Source organism: Hypanus sabinus, unplaced genomic scaffold, assembly GCF_030144855.1.
Source record: "Hypanus sabinus isolate sHypSab1 unplaced genomic scaffold, sHypSab1.hap1 scaffold_192, whole genome shotgun sequence".
Classification (NCBI taxonomy): Eukaryota; Metazoa; Chordata; class Chondrichthyes; order Myliobatiformes; family Dasyatidae; genus Hypanus; species Hypanus sabinus.
This window is the reverse complement of record NW_026780014.1, coordinates 66,675-80,136: the sequence shown is the minus strand read 5'-3', so window position 1 is coordinate 80,136 and position 13,462 is coordinate 66,675. Positions and strand designations below refer to the sequence as shown.

Below are 13,462 nucleotides of genomic sequence, written 5' to 3'. Positions count from 1 at the left end.
GCGAGCTCATCCTGTTAATTAGCCTGGGAAAAATCATGCAGGAAATTCATGCAGGTGTATAAGATGATGAGAGGCATTGATCGTGTGAAAAGTCAGAGGCTTGTTCCCCAGGGCCGAGATGGCGAACACGTGGGGGGCATAGTTTAAGGTGCTTGGAAGTAGTTCAAGGGAGGTGTCAGAGATATATTTTTTTATACAGATAGTGGTGGGTGTGTGGACTGTACTGCCAGCGACGGTGGTATAGACGGGTACAATAGAGTCTTTTAAGATAATCTTAGACAGGTACATGGAGCTTAGGAAAAGAGAGGGTTTTGTGGTAGGGTAATTCTAGGCATTTTCTAGAGTAGGGTACACAGTCGGAACAACATTGTGGGCCGAAGGGCCTGTAATTTGCTGCAGATTTCTCTGATTCTAAGAAATCCAAGGGAAATCACTTCTCCCACAGAGTGGTGACACGTTGCAACAGCGAGAGTGAGAGGTAAATTTGAAAATACTGATATGGAACAGAAACCTGGGCAGGGACCAGATGGATCGAGTGGACGCGCTAGTGTAAATTGTGAGTTTGGCGGTGACAGTAAGTACCTGCGACATGGGATTTGATACAGAATTGATTTATCTTTCACAGATCCACAATATTAAACACCAGTCTAGTTTAAGGCTAACATCAGCAGAACAGAGTCCTCCAATGCTCAGTGACCAGGGTTCAGTCCTGGGTGCGATGAGCAGCCGCCAGAACTGCAGAATCTGACAGTAACAGTCCATCATGAACCTGCAGCTGCCTTCAGTCGCCATGATGGTTAAACATTTAACACGGAGCTGATTTGAACTTCCTCCCTGATGTGAAGTTGCTGGTGTTGCAGCAGCTGGGATGATTGAGTAAAGCTTTTGGCTCACTCCGGACAGAAATGTGGCCTCTATTTATTGTGAACTCACCGGAGCATCACAAGCTGGGTTAACTGAATGAGTCTCTTCGCACACACGGAGCAGGTGAACGGCCGCTTCCCAGAGCGAAGCTGTTGGTGTATCTGCGATGGCCGACAGAATCCCTTCCAAAATGAGAGCCAGTGCTGCTATAACATCATGGCGATGTATCCAATCAGATCACGGACATGGACACGTGTCCGGGCTCTCCTTGCAGCAAGAGGGAGCGTTGTCTTCTCCGCCATCTCCGCCTCCACCTTCAAGGATCGGCGGCATTCAAGCGCTGGTGAACTGACAGATACAGCGGAACTATCGTGCTGTTGTGTTTGTGATTCCCGTACACAAATCCTTTGTCTTTTCTAAACTGTTAAAAGTTTACAAACCACGTCAGTGGGTGAAGGACAACATTTCCACTCAGATTATTTAGTTTCCATGGTGCCTTCTGAGAAAAACACTGTCACAACTCAAAACAATTTGGGGGGACAAGACTTCATCTTCTAACAGGCTACAGTTCCGGCATCAGGCAGAACATCAAACTCTCTGCTTCCCTCTCTGTATCAAAATGGATCATTCCTCCCCTTCATCAGTCTGTGACTTGGCTCAGTTTGTCTGTCTCCTTCGCGTTCTGAGCATGCGCCACACACCCACTGAGATCACATTTTATTTACACGGCTGTGACTAGAGACTTTCTGATTATTATGTCCATCCCGGCATTTGACGGTGGTAAACTCAGAGTTAGCAATGGTATTGACCCTCAGGAGTAGGTGATTAGGCTTTTTCGTTGGAGATCGATAAACTGCCGGTAGTGTGTGTCTGGATGAGTGGGACGTTTTCAGACCGGAAGGAGGTAGCGTTTGGAGTACCCCAGAGATCAGTCCCTGACCACAGTTGTTCACAGTTTAATGTCCTGGAGGAGGCAGCGAGATGTGAGATGTCCCAGTCTGCTGGTGACGCAGAAAGATTGGAGTTGAGGGAGGGGAGGCTATTCACATGCAATTTCGTAGCTTTTCAATCAGCACATAGTGCACTGTGGGTCTGCAGTGGCGGGTTCCAATCTGCTAATTAAATTTGCTGACAGCACTACATTGATCGACCGAATCCCAAATAATGACGAGGCAGCCTACAGAGAAGAAGTCATCACCCGGACACAGGGGTGTCAAGAAAACAACCTCTGCCTCATTGTGACAAAAACAAAGGAGCTGGTTGTGGATTACAGGAGGAATGCAGACAGGGAGCACATTCAACATTTCCAAGTCTGTTATTGACACAAAATGCACATTTTAATAGTGATCATGACACAATGTATTTTATATATTGTTGATGACATAAAACATATTTAGAGATTGTTACTGACAGAGCATCGTATGTGTTCCGTGTGTTATCTGAATGTACTTGCCTGTGATGCTGCCACAAGTCAGTGTTTCTCAGTCCCTGTACCTTCCCCTACTTGTGCACTTGGCAATAAATTCAACAGGACCTGAGAAATCTCAGTGAGATTTGATTAGTGATGATCATCTTGGCAGCTCGGTAGGTCGAATGTATGAGACAGTACCCTGTTAAATGCAAAACCCTGAACAGTGTTGATGATCAGGGGGATCTTAGACTCCAAGTGCATCGCTCCCTGAAAGAGACTGCACAGATTGATTGGGTGGTTAAGAAGGCAAATGGCATGGTTGTCTGTATTAGTTGAAGCATTGAGTTCAGAAGTCGGGAAGTTGTGTTGCGCCTGTTCCGAGCCTGCGGTCGTACTGTGACTGTTTCTTTAAGAGCGCCGGCGTGAGGAGGCGGGACTATGACGTCAGTCACAGGCTGACAGCGCTGACTGAGGACTGAACCATAAGAGAGAGAGAGAGAGAGAGAGAGCGATCTGCAGACAGGCAGTCGGCCAGACTAAAGAGAGAGAGAGTGAGAGAGAGAGATTTGCAGACAGGCAGTCGGCCAGTCTAAGGAGAGAGAGAGAGAGAGAGAGATCTGCAGACAGGCAGTCGGCCAGTCTAAAGAGAGAGAGAGACTGGAAAAGCTGATCGCTTCAGTTCGTCGCAGCTGAGGCTTGGAACTCTCCTATGCCCACAAGAGTGGGTAGATCATCGGTACACGGAACCACAACGAATGTCTGTGGCTGTCACTTCGTATAATCCATAGGAGTGGATTGTGGAATATCTTGTGTTAACCCTTGCCTGGGCATGTTGTGTGGCAACCTCTGGAAGACGGTATTCCTGTGACAGGTCACTTTCGCTGATAACTCGTATGTGGACGGATTCAACGGATAAGAACTTCGTCGACGGTTATTTTTGATGTAACGGCCTTTTCTCTACGTTTCACCCTGGATTACAAATATCTCTCTCCCATCATTTATTCCGTGGATTACTGAACTTTCCTACTTTACCATCTCAAGACTCTGAGCTTTGTTCCCTCAGGCTCGATAGTCTGGGAGTTATATTCACACATCTATAACACTGCTAACTTTGCTTTATTTCGTTAAATTACTATATTATAAGTAGATACTAATAAAGAGAATGGGTTTAACATCAAAACCAGACTGCAGCGTGAACTCTGTTGCTGGTGGTTCGTTTTGATAAAATAAAAAGAGCTTGGGTGGATGACGTAAATTGTCAGATTTCTGATGATAGATGGAATAAAATTCTTAAACGAATCTCAGCAATTTGCAGAACGGTAAACTTTATTTTTCGAGTCTGCAGAGTCGGACTCAACCAGCTCCTGCTAGATTGAGTGCCGAATTACACTTTGCACAGTTTTTTATACCCTACTTGTTTACGACTTTGTGAGTTGCACCCATGTGAGGTGCAGACATTCTTCCTTAATCTCATTAAAAAATTACAAATGTGATTACCCTTTGGCCCACTTATCAGCCTCAGCGCATTAACACCATTATTGTTCAACCGTCAAGCATGTCTTCCCGTTACCCGTATCGCTTCTTTAATCAGCAAGCTATTGTTTCATCCTGATTTTGCAAATTGGTTTATACGTTGCCCTGCAAGTTGCTTTGCACGCTCTTTCTGTGTCAGCACATTCTAAATGGACTCCTTAAGTACCGTCTTTAATTTAATCATTTCTCTCAATGTCCTGGAGCTTTATGGCTGTTGTGTCTTCTCCCGGACTGGGGTGGGTGAGAAAGGAGAACGTCCCAGGTTGTGGGAATCTTTTATTTCAATGCCTGCTTTACCGAGGACTGATCTGGATCCAAAAGACTGTGCAGTTCCTCTGAGTCACGGGCGGAGCAGTTACCATGCAAAGCGTGAAGTGTCCGGATGGGAAATTCTATAGTGTGTTGATAAAAATTTGGTGAGGATCAAAGTATATATGACAAAGTGCTTGTTGTTTCTTCTATCTTTGTCATTTTTGTATAATTAATTCAGTAGCTGCGGTGTGTTCTGACGTCTCCGGACCGGCTTTTCCATGTTTACAGCAGTAGAAATAGACCCGTGAGTCTGGTGTTCAAACTGTGTGAGGGGACCCCTCACTGTCACCAGTCTGTCAATCGGTGGAAATCAGGCAGAATCTCAAGTTGCACTAAAAACGAAATGTTTGAAGTCATTCTGACAAAACGTCATTAACCTGAATTGTAAAGTTTGTTCCCCTCCCCGCAGCTGTTCCTTACCTGCTGAGTGTTTCTGGTAATTCCACTTTCTTTTTATTACATTTAACCTGGAAATGGAAATGACTCGATCTGTGATAGTAGAACAGTAAAGAAAGCAGAACTTTTCCCTGTCAATTATCCTGGAACCAGTTTGTCTGTTATTGCTGGAAATGTGTTCAGTACAGTTGTTGCTAACGAGGTTCACATGAATAATCTCAGGAGTGATAGAGATGGTTCTGGACCCGGAGTTCAGAGGGACGGTGGGGGTGGTGGAGGGATGTATGGTTAAGTAAACCTACCAAATGCTGAAAAGTCTGGATACTGTGGACATGGAGACGATGTTTCCATTAGACGGAGAGTCTGTGATCTGACAGCACAGTCTCAGAATAATGATGCTTCCAGTTAAAATTCAGTTGAGAATTTTTTTTTGCCATTAGGTGTCCGAAGAGTGGAATTTGTTGCCAGAGAGGTTGGTTGAGGCTGCGATTTGGGTATATTTATGACAGAGATTAATATATTCATGATTGCTAAGTAGCTTCAGGGTTACAGGAGGAAGGCAGGAATATAGTGTGGGAATAAAAATCAGCCGTGTTTGAGTGGTGGATCAGATCAGATGGATCAAATCACCTAATTCTGTTCCTTATGTCTTACCATAACTGAATGATGGCTCCTTCTTATCCCATATTCTTTTGTGTCATGTGAGGGACAATAACAGTTTGTTCACTGAGATCATTATATCTGCCTTCAACGTTTAAATTTCAGTGAGTTTTGTTCCTAGTAACATTAAGCAGAAATGTTTGGTCCTCCTTTGTATTGTTAATGTGCTTCATTATCTTTGATGTTAAAGTTAGACCTGCAGTGAGAGATTTATTGGAAGAAAACCCAGGACTGAAGACGAGGGAACAGCAACAAGTGACCCAGCCCGAGGACTGAAAGCATCAACTGGAGAGAACCCATCTGACTTGGAAATTCCACTGATTCAGTCAGGAGAAAGTTTGGTGAGTCTCATTTACTCAAACACTGGTCCTTTAGACATTACATACCTGTACAAGGGAAGGTAGGAAACAGCTGGAGTGAGACTGTATGTGCTCTGAAGAACCAGTTATGCCTCTGTCAGACCCAGTTGCAATCACTCCAGGTCTGGTACTGTTCTTCCAGCAGGCCAGCCCTTTGAAACCAATCCCATTATGTGGAAGTCAAATCCGGAGAGAGTCTCTCAGAGACTGTATTAGTACAAACTCTTTATTCCAAGTATCTGGGGCTTACTCAGTTAGTCACTCAAACAGGAACAGTCAATGACTGTTCCCACCCAATCCACTAACTGACTAGCAATTCCCCTTCACCACAGATATATCCATCCAGATACTCCCCACACTAGACAGGCTGGAACCAAATTTATTTACTACATGACAGGCTGGAGCCCTAAAGACAAATGACAAAATAGTCATAATGGCTTACACACACAGAACAGACTAAAACTGTCCTATCTCTGCGCATGAACACACAAGGTGATGAGAGTCCTGAAACCCTAGCTATCTACCCTCAAGAAGAAATATGGCTCAGCATGGCTTAGTACATCTGTTGATAATCAGCAGTTTCTTTCAGAAAAACAGGCTGCTATTTTTTAACGGTGTTAAACTGTACTTCATTATTCCCTCCTTTTTGATCATTACATGAGCAACAAAACAGTAATTTTTTACAGAGAAAGCAACCAAGTACAGCTTTGACTTCTCAGTGGGAAAAACAGCATACATCAGTAATTATAACAATGATACGTACAACTATTAGGACATAATGCAATATCATGCTCAACATATTACAAACAGGCCTTCGAAGATAACTTTTTCGACCCTTCCGTGAACCCATGTAAATCCTGCCCTACTCTCTTGATGCTGTCAGTCTTCTAGGCAGTGTGCTCGGAGAGGGATGTAGTGTTATTAGACATATCAGGGAGGGATAAAGGTGCAGCATTCTGTGTCAATAATAGCACAAGCTCCCCCTTCTCAGCTGGGATAAAATCTAAAGCCGTACGATTCTATACGACTGTTTGCCAGATTGCAATCATTTCAGTGGGTGTTTCTGTTACTTGGGCCTGTGTTTCTGTCAGGGCCCCTGCAGTATTGTGGCCAGCTCCTCAAGTGCTGTAGCCAAATTAATTATCTCTGGTGAATTCCCGGCTACGCCATAGGAGAGAAAAACTATCATCAAAGATCGCTCAGTCTCAGTTATTCCTCTCCGCTGCTGGGCACCTGCAGTTATGGCCAGGAAGCATGTTTCCCAGTGTAGGAAGTTCTGTTTGGTGGGGGCCTGAGATACATCTGTCAAAACACTGTGTCTGTCAGGGCCCCTAGTTCTACCCATTTGGCATAAGTGTGACAGAGACAGGAAAATCTTAACTGGATGCTGGGGTGAGCCCTCTCAAAGACATAAACACAAACACCACTGTTACGCACCCGTAACGGTTTAAATGAACCAGCAGCTATAGACAACACCTGGATTCGAGTTTTGATGTTAAAAGCGCTGTCTTTATTAGTATCTACTTGTATAACAACTTAAGCAAAATAATCTAAAGTTAAAAGTGATATGAGTACACATATGTGTAAATATAACTCCCAAACCACTGAGCTCAGGGAATACCAAGCTTAAAGTCTTGAGATGGTGAAGCATAAAAGTTCAGTTAAGCCATGGAGTAAATGACGAGAGAGATATTTTTAATCCAAGGTGAATGTCGAGAGAAGGCAACTACATTGAATTCCACAAATTCCACGGTGGTAAAACAGGATAACAGTCGCGGTAGGTCTTATCCATTGTTGTTCCAAATCCACATACGAAATATCACCAAAATTAGCTTATCACAGGGATAAGTCTTCAAAGGGTATGACCACCCAAGCAAGGGTTAACGCACAGGTAGATTCCACAAGGTACTCCCAATCCAGATCCAACACACGAAGTATTACCGACAGTGATTTCCACAGAATATCCCTTCTCACAAGTGTTTACCACATAACACACCCGAATTCTGCTAAGGGTTAACAAAAGTGGTAGCCAGGAGATACTCCAACAAATCCCCATTTTGATTATACGAATTATCACCAACAGTGATTGATCACAGGGGTACCCTCTTCAAGTGAATTACCACAACCAGGCAAGGGCTAGCACAAGTGGTCCTCACAGGATACTCCCAAACCAACAGATCCACTCCAATGGATCAAACAAAGTGACAATCCCACATTCGGTATACAATGGATGAATAATCCTTGCTTCAATGAAACAAACTGGGAAGTGTAAACACGCTGCGTGGTCAAATAGTTCCAGCGTGCGTTCGTGTTCTCCCTCTCCCCCCCTCTCTCCCCCCCTCTCTCCCCCCTCTCTCCCCCCCTCTCTCCCCCCTCTCTCCCCCCTCTCTCCCCCCTCTCTCCCCCCTCTCTCCCCCCTCTCCCCCCCTCTCTCCCCCCCTCTCTCTCCCCCCCTCTCTCTCCCCCCCTCTCTCCCCCCCTCTCTCCCCCCCTCTCTCTCCCCCCCTCTCTCTCCCCCCCCTCTCTCTCCCCGCCCTCTCTCTCCCCCCCTCTCTCCCCCCCTCTCTCTCTCCCCCCCTCTCTCTCTCCCCCCCCTCTCTCTCTCCCCCCCTCTCCTCCCCCCCTCTCTCCTCCCCCCCTCTCTCCTCCCCCCCTCTCTCTCCCCCCCTCTCTCTCCCCCTCTCTCTCCCCCCCTCTCTCTCCCCCCTCTCTCTCCCCCCCTCTCTCCCCCCTCTCTCCCCCCCCCTCTCTCTCCCCCCCCTCTCTCTCCCCCCCCTCTCTCTCCCCCCCCTCTCTCTCCCCCCCCTCTCTCTCCCCCCCTCTCTCTCCCCCCCTCTCTCTCCCCCCTCTCTCTCTCCCCCCCTCTCTCCTCCCCCCCCTCTCTCTCTCCCCCCTCTCTCCCCCCCAGAAAGCTGCCGGCTGACGTCACTCAGGCACTATCTCTTAAAATGACAATCCACGGCAAGAAACCTAGAGGTTCATCACTCTCCACTATCAACCAATACAATTTCCTTTAGTCTGAGAGAGTCCTTCTACTTAGTTCCTTCAGTAACATCTTTGCAGTCTCTTCAATGTATTGCCCCTTCAGTTTCACAGTCATCGGAGTGGTCAGTAACACTTCATATGGTCCTCTCCACCAAGGTCCAACTTTCCCTCTATCCCAGTTCCTGATCAGGATAAATTCCCAGGTTCTATGGTGGGATAGTCACTCCTCTCTGCTGGGTAGTTCTCTTCCTTGTAAGCCTGTCATACCTGTGAATGTAACGCTTGGAAAATTTTGGTTAGTTGGTATATTTATTTCCCCATCTCTTCCAATATCTAATTTTGCTGGTAGGCTTTCTGGGAGCAATGGTGCACAAGGTCTTGGTCCCCAGGATATCCTCATGGGCCATCCATGAATGTTTTGAACAGGTGACAACCCCGCTTTCCCCTATGGGGTAACCCTCGTGGAATCGGGCTAACGGTAGGCCCTTCAACCAAGTGAGTCCAGCCTCCGCCGTTAGTTTGGCCAATTTACTCTTCAGAGTGTCATTGGCTCTTTCCACTCTGCCAGCGGCCCGTGGGTGGTGTACACAGTGGAATTGTTGCTTGATAGCTAGTTCGTTACATACCCCTTCGTTTACTTTCACCACAAAGTGTGGGCCATTGGTAATTCAATAAAATCAAATTGTAGACAGAAAAACGTCCACCTGTCAAGGGACTCGTACCCGCTGTGCAGGGTGCAGGCTACCAACCATTCCCTCCTTTCCCACGGGTGGTAAATCATGTATATAATCAGCCAATATTGGTAATAACTGTGTAGGAACACAAACCTGTCCCGCTGGGGTAATCCAAAAAGCTAGGTCTTGGTCTTTCTGGCATCCCATCTGTGACCACAGTTTGCGCTCTTCCTCAGAGGCGTCCCCCTGAAAATTATTTACCTCCCACATGTCTGGCAAACCCGTTCTGCTTTAGTCATGGAGGGTTGCTTGACGGGGAACCCGAGGAAGCTACAACTACTGAGGATAGTGCCGCACTTTTCACTGTTTGATCTGCTAGAGCATTGTTTTTAGTGACACAGTCGGACATGCGTGTGTGGGCTGCACATTTCATAATAGCCAAAACTCGAGGTAGCTGTAGAGCGGTGAGTAAGTTGTTTACAAAGGTGGCATTACTAATGGGGTGGCCGGAGGAAGTCAGGAATCCCCACGTTCCCAGAGAGCCCCGTAGTCATGTACAATCCCAAATGCATAACGGGAATCTGTGTAAACGTTCCCACTTTCGTCTGTTGCCCCAGCAACAGAGCACGAGTCAGAGCAAACAGCTCAGCCTTCTGGGCAGAGACAGCTGCTTCAAAAGAAGCTTGCTGAACAATTTCACTGTCTGTCACTATCGCATAGCCAGAATATTGTTTCCCTGCTGGATCCACAAAAGAGTTTCCATCCTCAGAAAATTGCTTCGGGCTAGAGGGGGTATTGTGGAATGGATGGGAGAGACTGTCCTTCTTTCACAGTGATCTGGACAGGGGGACAGTTGGTGCGACTGACTTCATGGCCTGAATTTGCTCAGAGATGGGGTACAGCGTCTTGGGATCGGTCAATATTAAAAGCGTGTCTCACCAGATGTCCCGTTTTCACCTCAGACTCCTTCCAGTATCGGAGTTGGACCACAGCCAAGTCTTGCCAGTCTTCCTCGGTGCTGGAGGCTTTTTTCAGCAAGGTGTAGGCAATGAACTCTGGGCTCTTTGGCTTGAACCCAGGGCAAACACTAACAGTGGTATGGGGAACCACCAGTTCTGTCTGTCACCAAAGGAAATCCGGAAATTCGGCCAGTAATGCACTGCCCACTTTTCCTTTAACCTCTCCAATCACCATGACTGGGAACTTTTGTCCCTCGAGGGGTGCATAATATTGGCTTTCCTCAGATGAGCACCCCGTAGGGTCATAGCACAGAGTCACATAGGGGTCGACCACTGGCAGAAGGGGTTCAAATGCAGTGGAGTCCAGATTAGGTGCCCACAACAAGGGGGGTCGGAAATTGGGGAAGCTGTCAGTTGTTCACCTGTCACAGGGTGACACCATTGCCTGTGCAGAGAATCTTGACATCCAACAGACAGAGCAAGTCTCACCCTGCTGGATTACACCCCCGACTGCGGGGTGCTGACTGTAAATGAAACCTCACAATGGTTCCCATGGAATTCCACCTCCAGTGGCTGGTTACGTGAATACATACATTCCATGGCTTCAAACCCAGGCAGAGCGAATGTTGCGTCTGAGAACTGCAATCCCTTTTCCGATACCATTTCCCGATTGAGAGTGGTTGTAGGTGCCCCCATTTCAATCATAAACGGAACTGGAATAGCAGCAACTGTCAATATTACATTGGGCTCTTCCTGAGGGGTGGTACTCATGGTAGGAAGCATCCTTGCTTGTCAATTTCTAAATGGTTTGTTGTCCCCACCTGTCCAGTGGTAGGTGGTTGTTCCCATTTCTGATCCGCAGATATAGCCTGCTCACATCCTTCTTCCCACTGAACATATTCACCTTTAATATTCTTTTCATATTTTTTTATTATTATTTTTATTATTATTCAAAAATAGCACAAGTGCATTGAAGTAACAACACTTACAATGCCTCATAATAGAGGAAATTATCTTAAGGATTGAAAATTTTGTAAATTAAAAGAAAGAAAAGTGAGGGGGAAAAAAAGAAACCCATTGGAGGTACAACCCCGGAGCCGTGCGTCATACAAAAAGCTTCTAAAAATAAACATCAAACCGCCAAAAAGAAAGAAAAGATATATCAAAAAAATTTACATATAGATCGTGGAGGAAATCTATCAGTTAACTGAAATGATAATAATGAACAGATGAGCCCCATCTGTTCTCAAAATCAAATAAAAGTACAAAGGTTCGACTTCTAATTTTCTCCAAGACACAGCATCACCTGAGAGAGCCATTGTGACAAAGTAGGAGCTGATATACCCTTCCATTTCAACAAGATGGCCCTCCTAGCTATCAATGTAACAAACACCATGGATATTTTGAGGAGTTATTCCAAAAAGCATAGTCAATTTATTAGGTTGTAAATTGATTCTGAGTGCTTTAGAAATTGTCGAAAAGACTGACTTCCAAAATTGTTTTAATATAGAACATGAACAGAACGTATGTGTCAGTGTGGCTATCTCATTTTTACATCTATCACAATACTTGTCAACATTGGGAAATATTTTAGGAAGTCTCTCCTTCGTCAAATGGTAATGATGTACAATTTTAAATTGAATCAGTGAATGATCAAAGAAGAGTTAACCAGAATGCATGTTGAATCCTCCCATATAAAAGGGAAATTGAGTTCCTTCTCCCAGTCCTGTTTGATCTTAAGTAAAGGACGCTTATCCCTTTGTAATGATAAATTATAAATTCTTCCAATAGAACCTTTCAACGAGGGGTTCATATTCATAATAGTATCTAACAAATCAGCCTCCAATATGTAAGGAATATTACTTAAATGTTTTTGTAAAAAATGTCTAACTTGAAGATATTGTAAAAAATGTGAATATGAGAGAGAATACTTATCGAGAAATTGTTCAAAAGACATCAATCTGCCTTCTTTAAATAAATCGAAAAAAGAATTAATACCTTGATTTTTCCAAAGTAAAAAAAAATTGGAACACTCCAAGAAGGTTTAAAAAGTAATTACGATAAATTATACTACAAAGTTTAACTTTTTTAAGATTAAAAAAATTGCAGAACTGGATCCAAGTTTGTAAAGAGTGCTTAACCACAGGATATAGGTTTAAATTAGCAACTTTAGCTAATTGTATAGGTAGAGTAACTCCTAATAACGAAGTTAAATAAAACTGTTTCACAGCTCTCAGTTCCTGGTCTACCCAGATTGGCTGATCATTCCTATCAACCCAATATAACCAAAAGGACATACACCGCAAGTTAACAGCCCAATATACATTCATAGATTAGGCAAAGTGAGACCACCATCCTTTTTCAACTTTTGCAAATGACATTTACCAATTCTTGGTCTTTTATTATCCCAAATAAAAGCTAGAATAATAGAATCAATCTGATCAAAAAACGTCTTAGTAAACAAAGACAGGAATATTCTGAAATAAATATAAACATATTGTTGGGCAGAAGCAGACATTTTTCTCGCTTCTTCTGGTATAATCCCAAAAATTGCTGTAAGTGGATTAGGTTGAACGTCCACATCTATAACTTTAATATTCTAAACACATCCCTCCAAAACTCGTTTAAACTTACACATGACCAAAACATATGAGTTAGAGTAGCCACTTCTGCATTACATCTGTCACAAATAGGGCTTATATTAGAAAAAATATGAGCCAATATATCTTTGGACATATGGGCCCTGTGTACTATCTTAAACTGAATTAAGATATGCTGTGTGCAGATGGGTGTATTATAGACTAAATAATAAATTTTACTCCACTGATTATCTGAAAGTGAATGTTGAAGTTGTACTTCCCTGGTGCCTTGAACCCTATCATTAGTCGACATGCAAGCATTCATTAACTGTTTATAAAGGACTGCTATTAATTGTTTTTGAAAAGGTTTAAACTGAAAAATAGCATAAGCCAAATTTAAAGAGCAGGCCGAGGGGTAAATCGGTAAAAAATAACATCAAAAATTCCCAACCTGTAAATATCTGAAAAAATGTGTATTAGAGATATCATATTTGTCCATTAACTGTGAAAAAGACATTAAACAGTCTTGTAAAAACAAATCTAAAAACGTCCACTAAAGGAGGAAAATTGGCTTTATAAAGATCCTGATATTTTTTTAGTAATTATTACACCTAAATATCTAAAAGAATCCATAACTTTAAAAGGAATATTATCCTATATAGAGACAGATTCATTTAAAGGAAGTAATTCATTTTTACTAAAATTTATATTATATCCTGAAAGGTCTCCA

At 43.9% G+C, this 13,462-nt stretch overlaps 1 protein-coding gene across 1 annotated transcript in view; it reads left to right on the top strand.

Annotated features, from left to right (window-relative positions):
• The window catches only part of LOC132387495 (gastrula zinc finger protein XlCGF26.1-like), a 277,285-nt gene that overhangs the window by 248,283 nt on the left and 15,540 nt on the right, over nt 1-13,462 (top strand). The window lies entirely within an intron of this gene.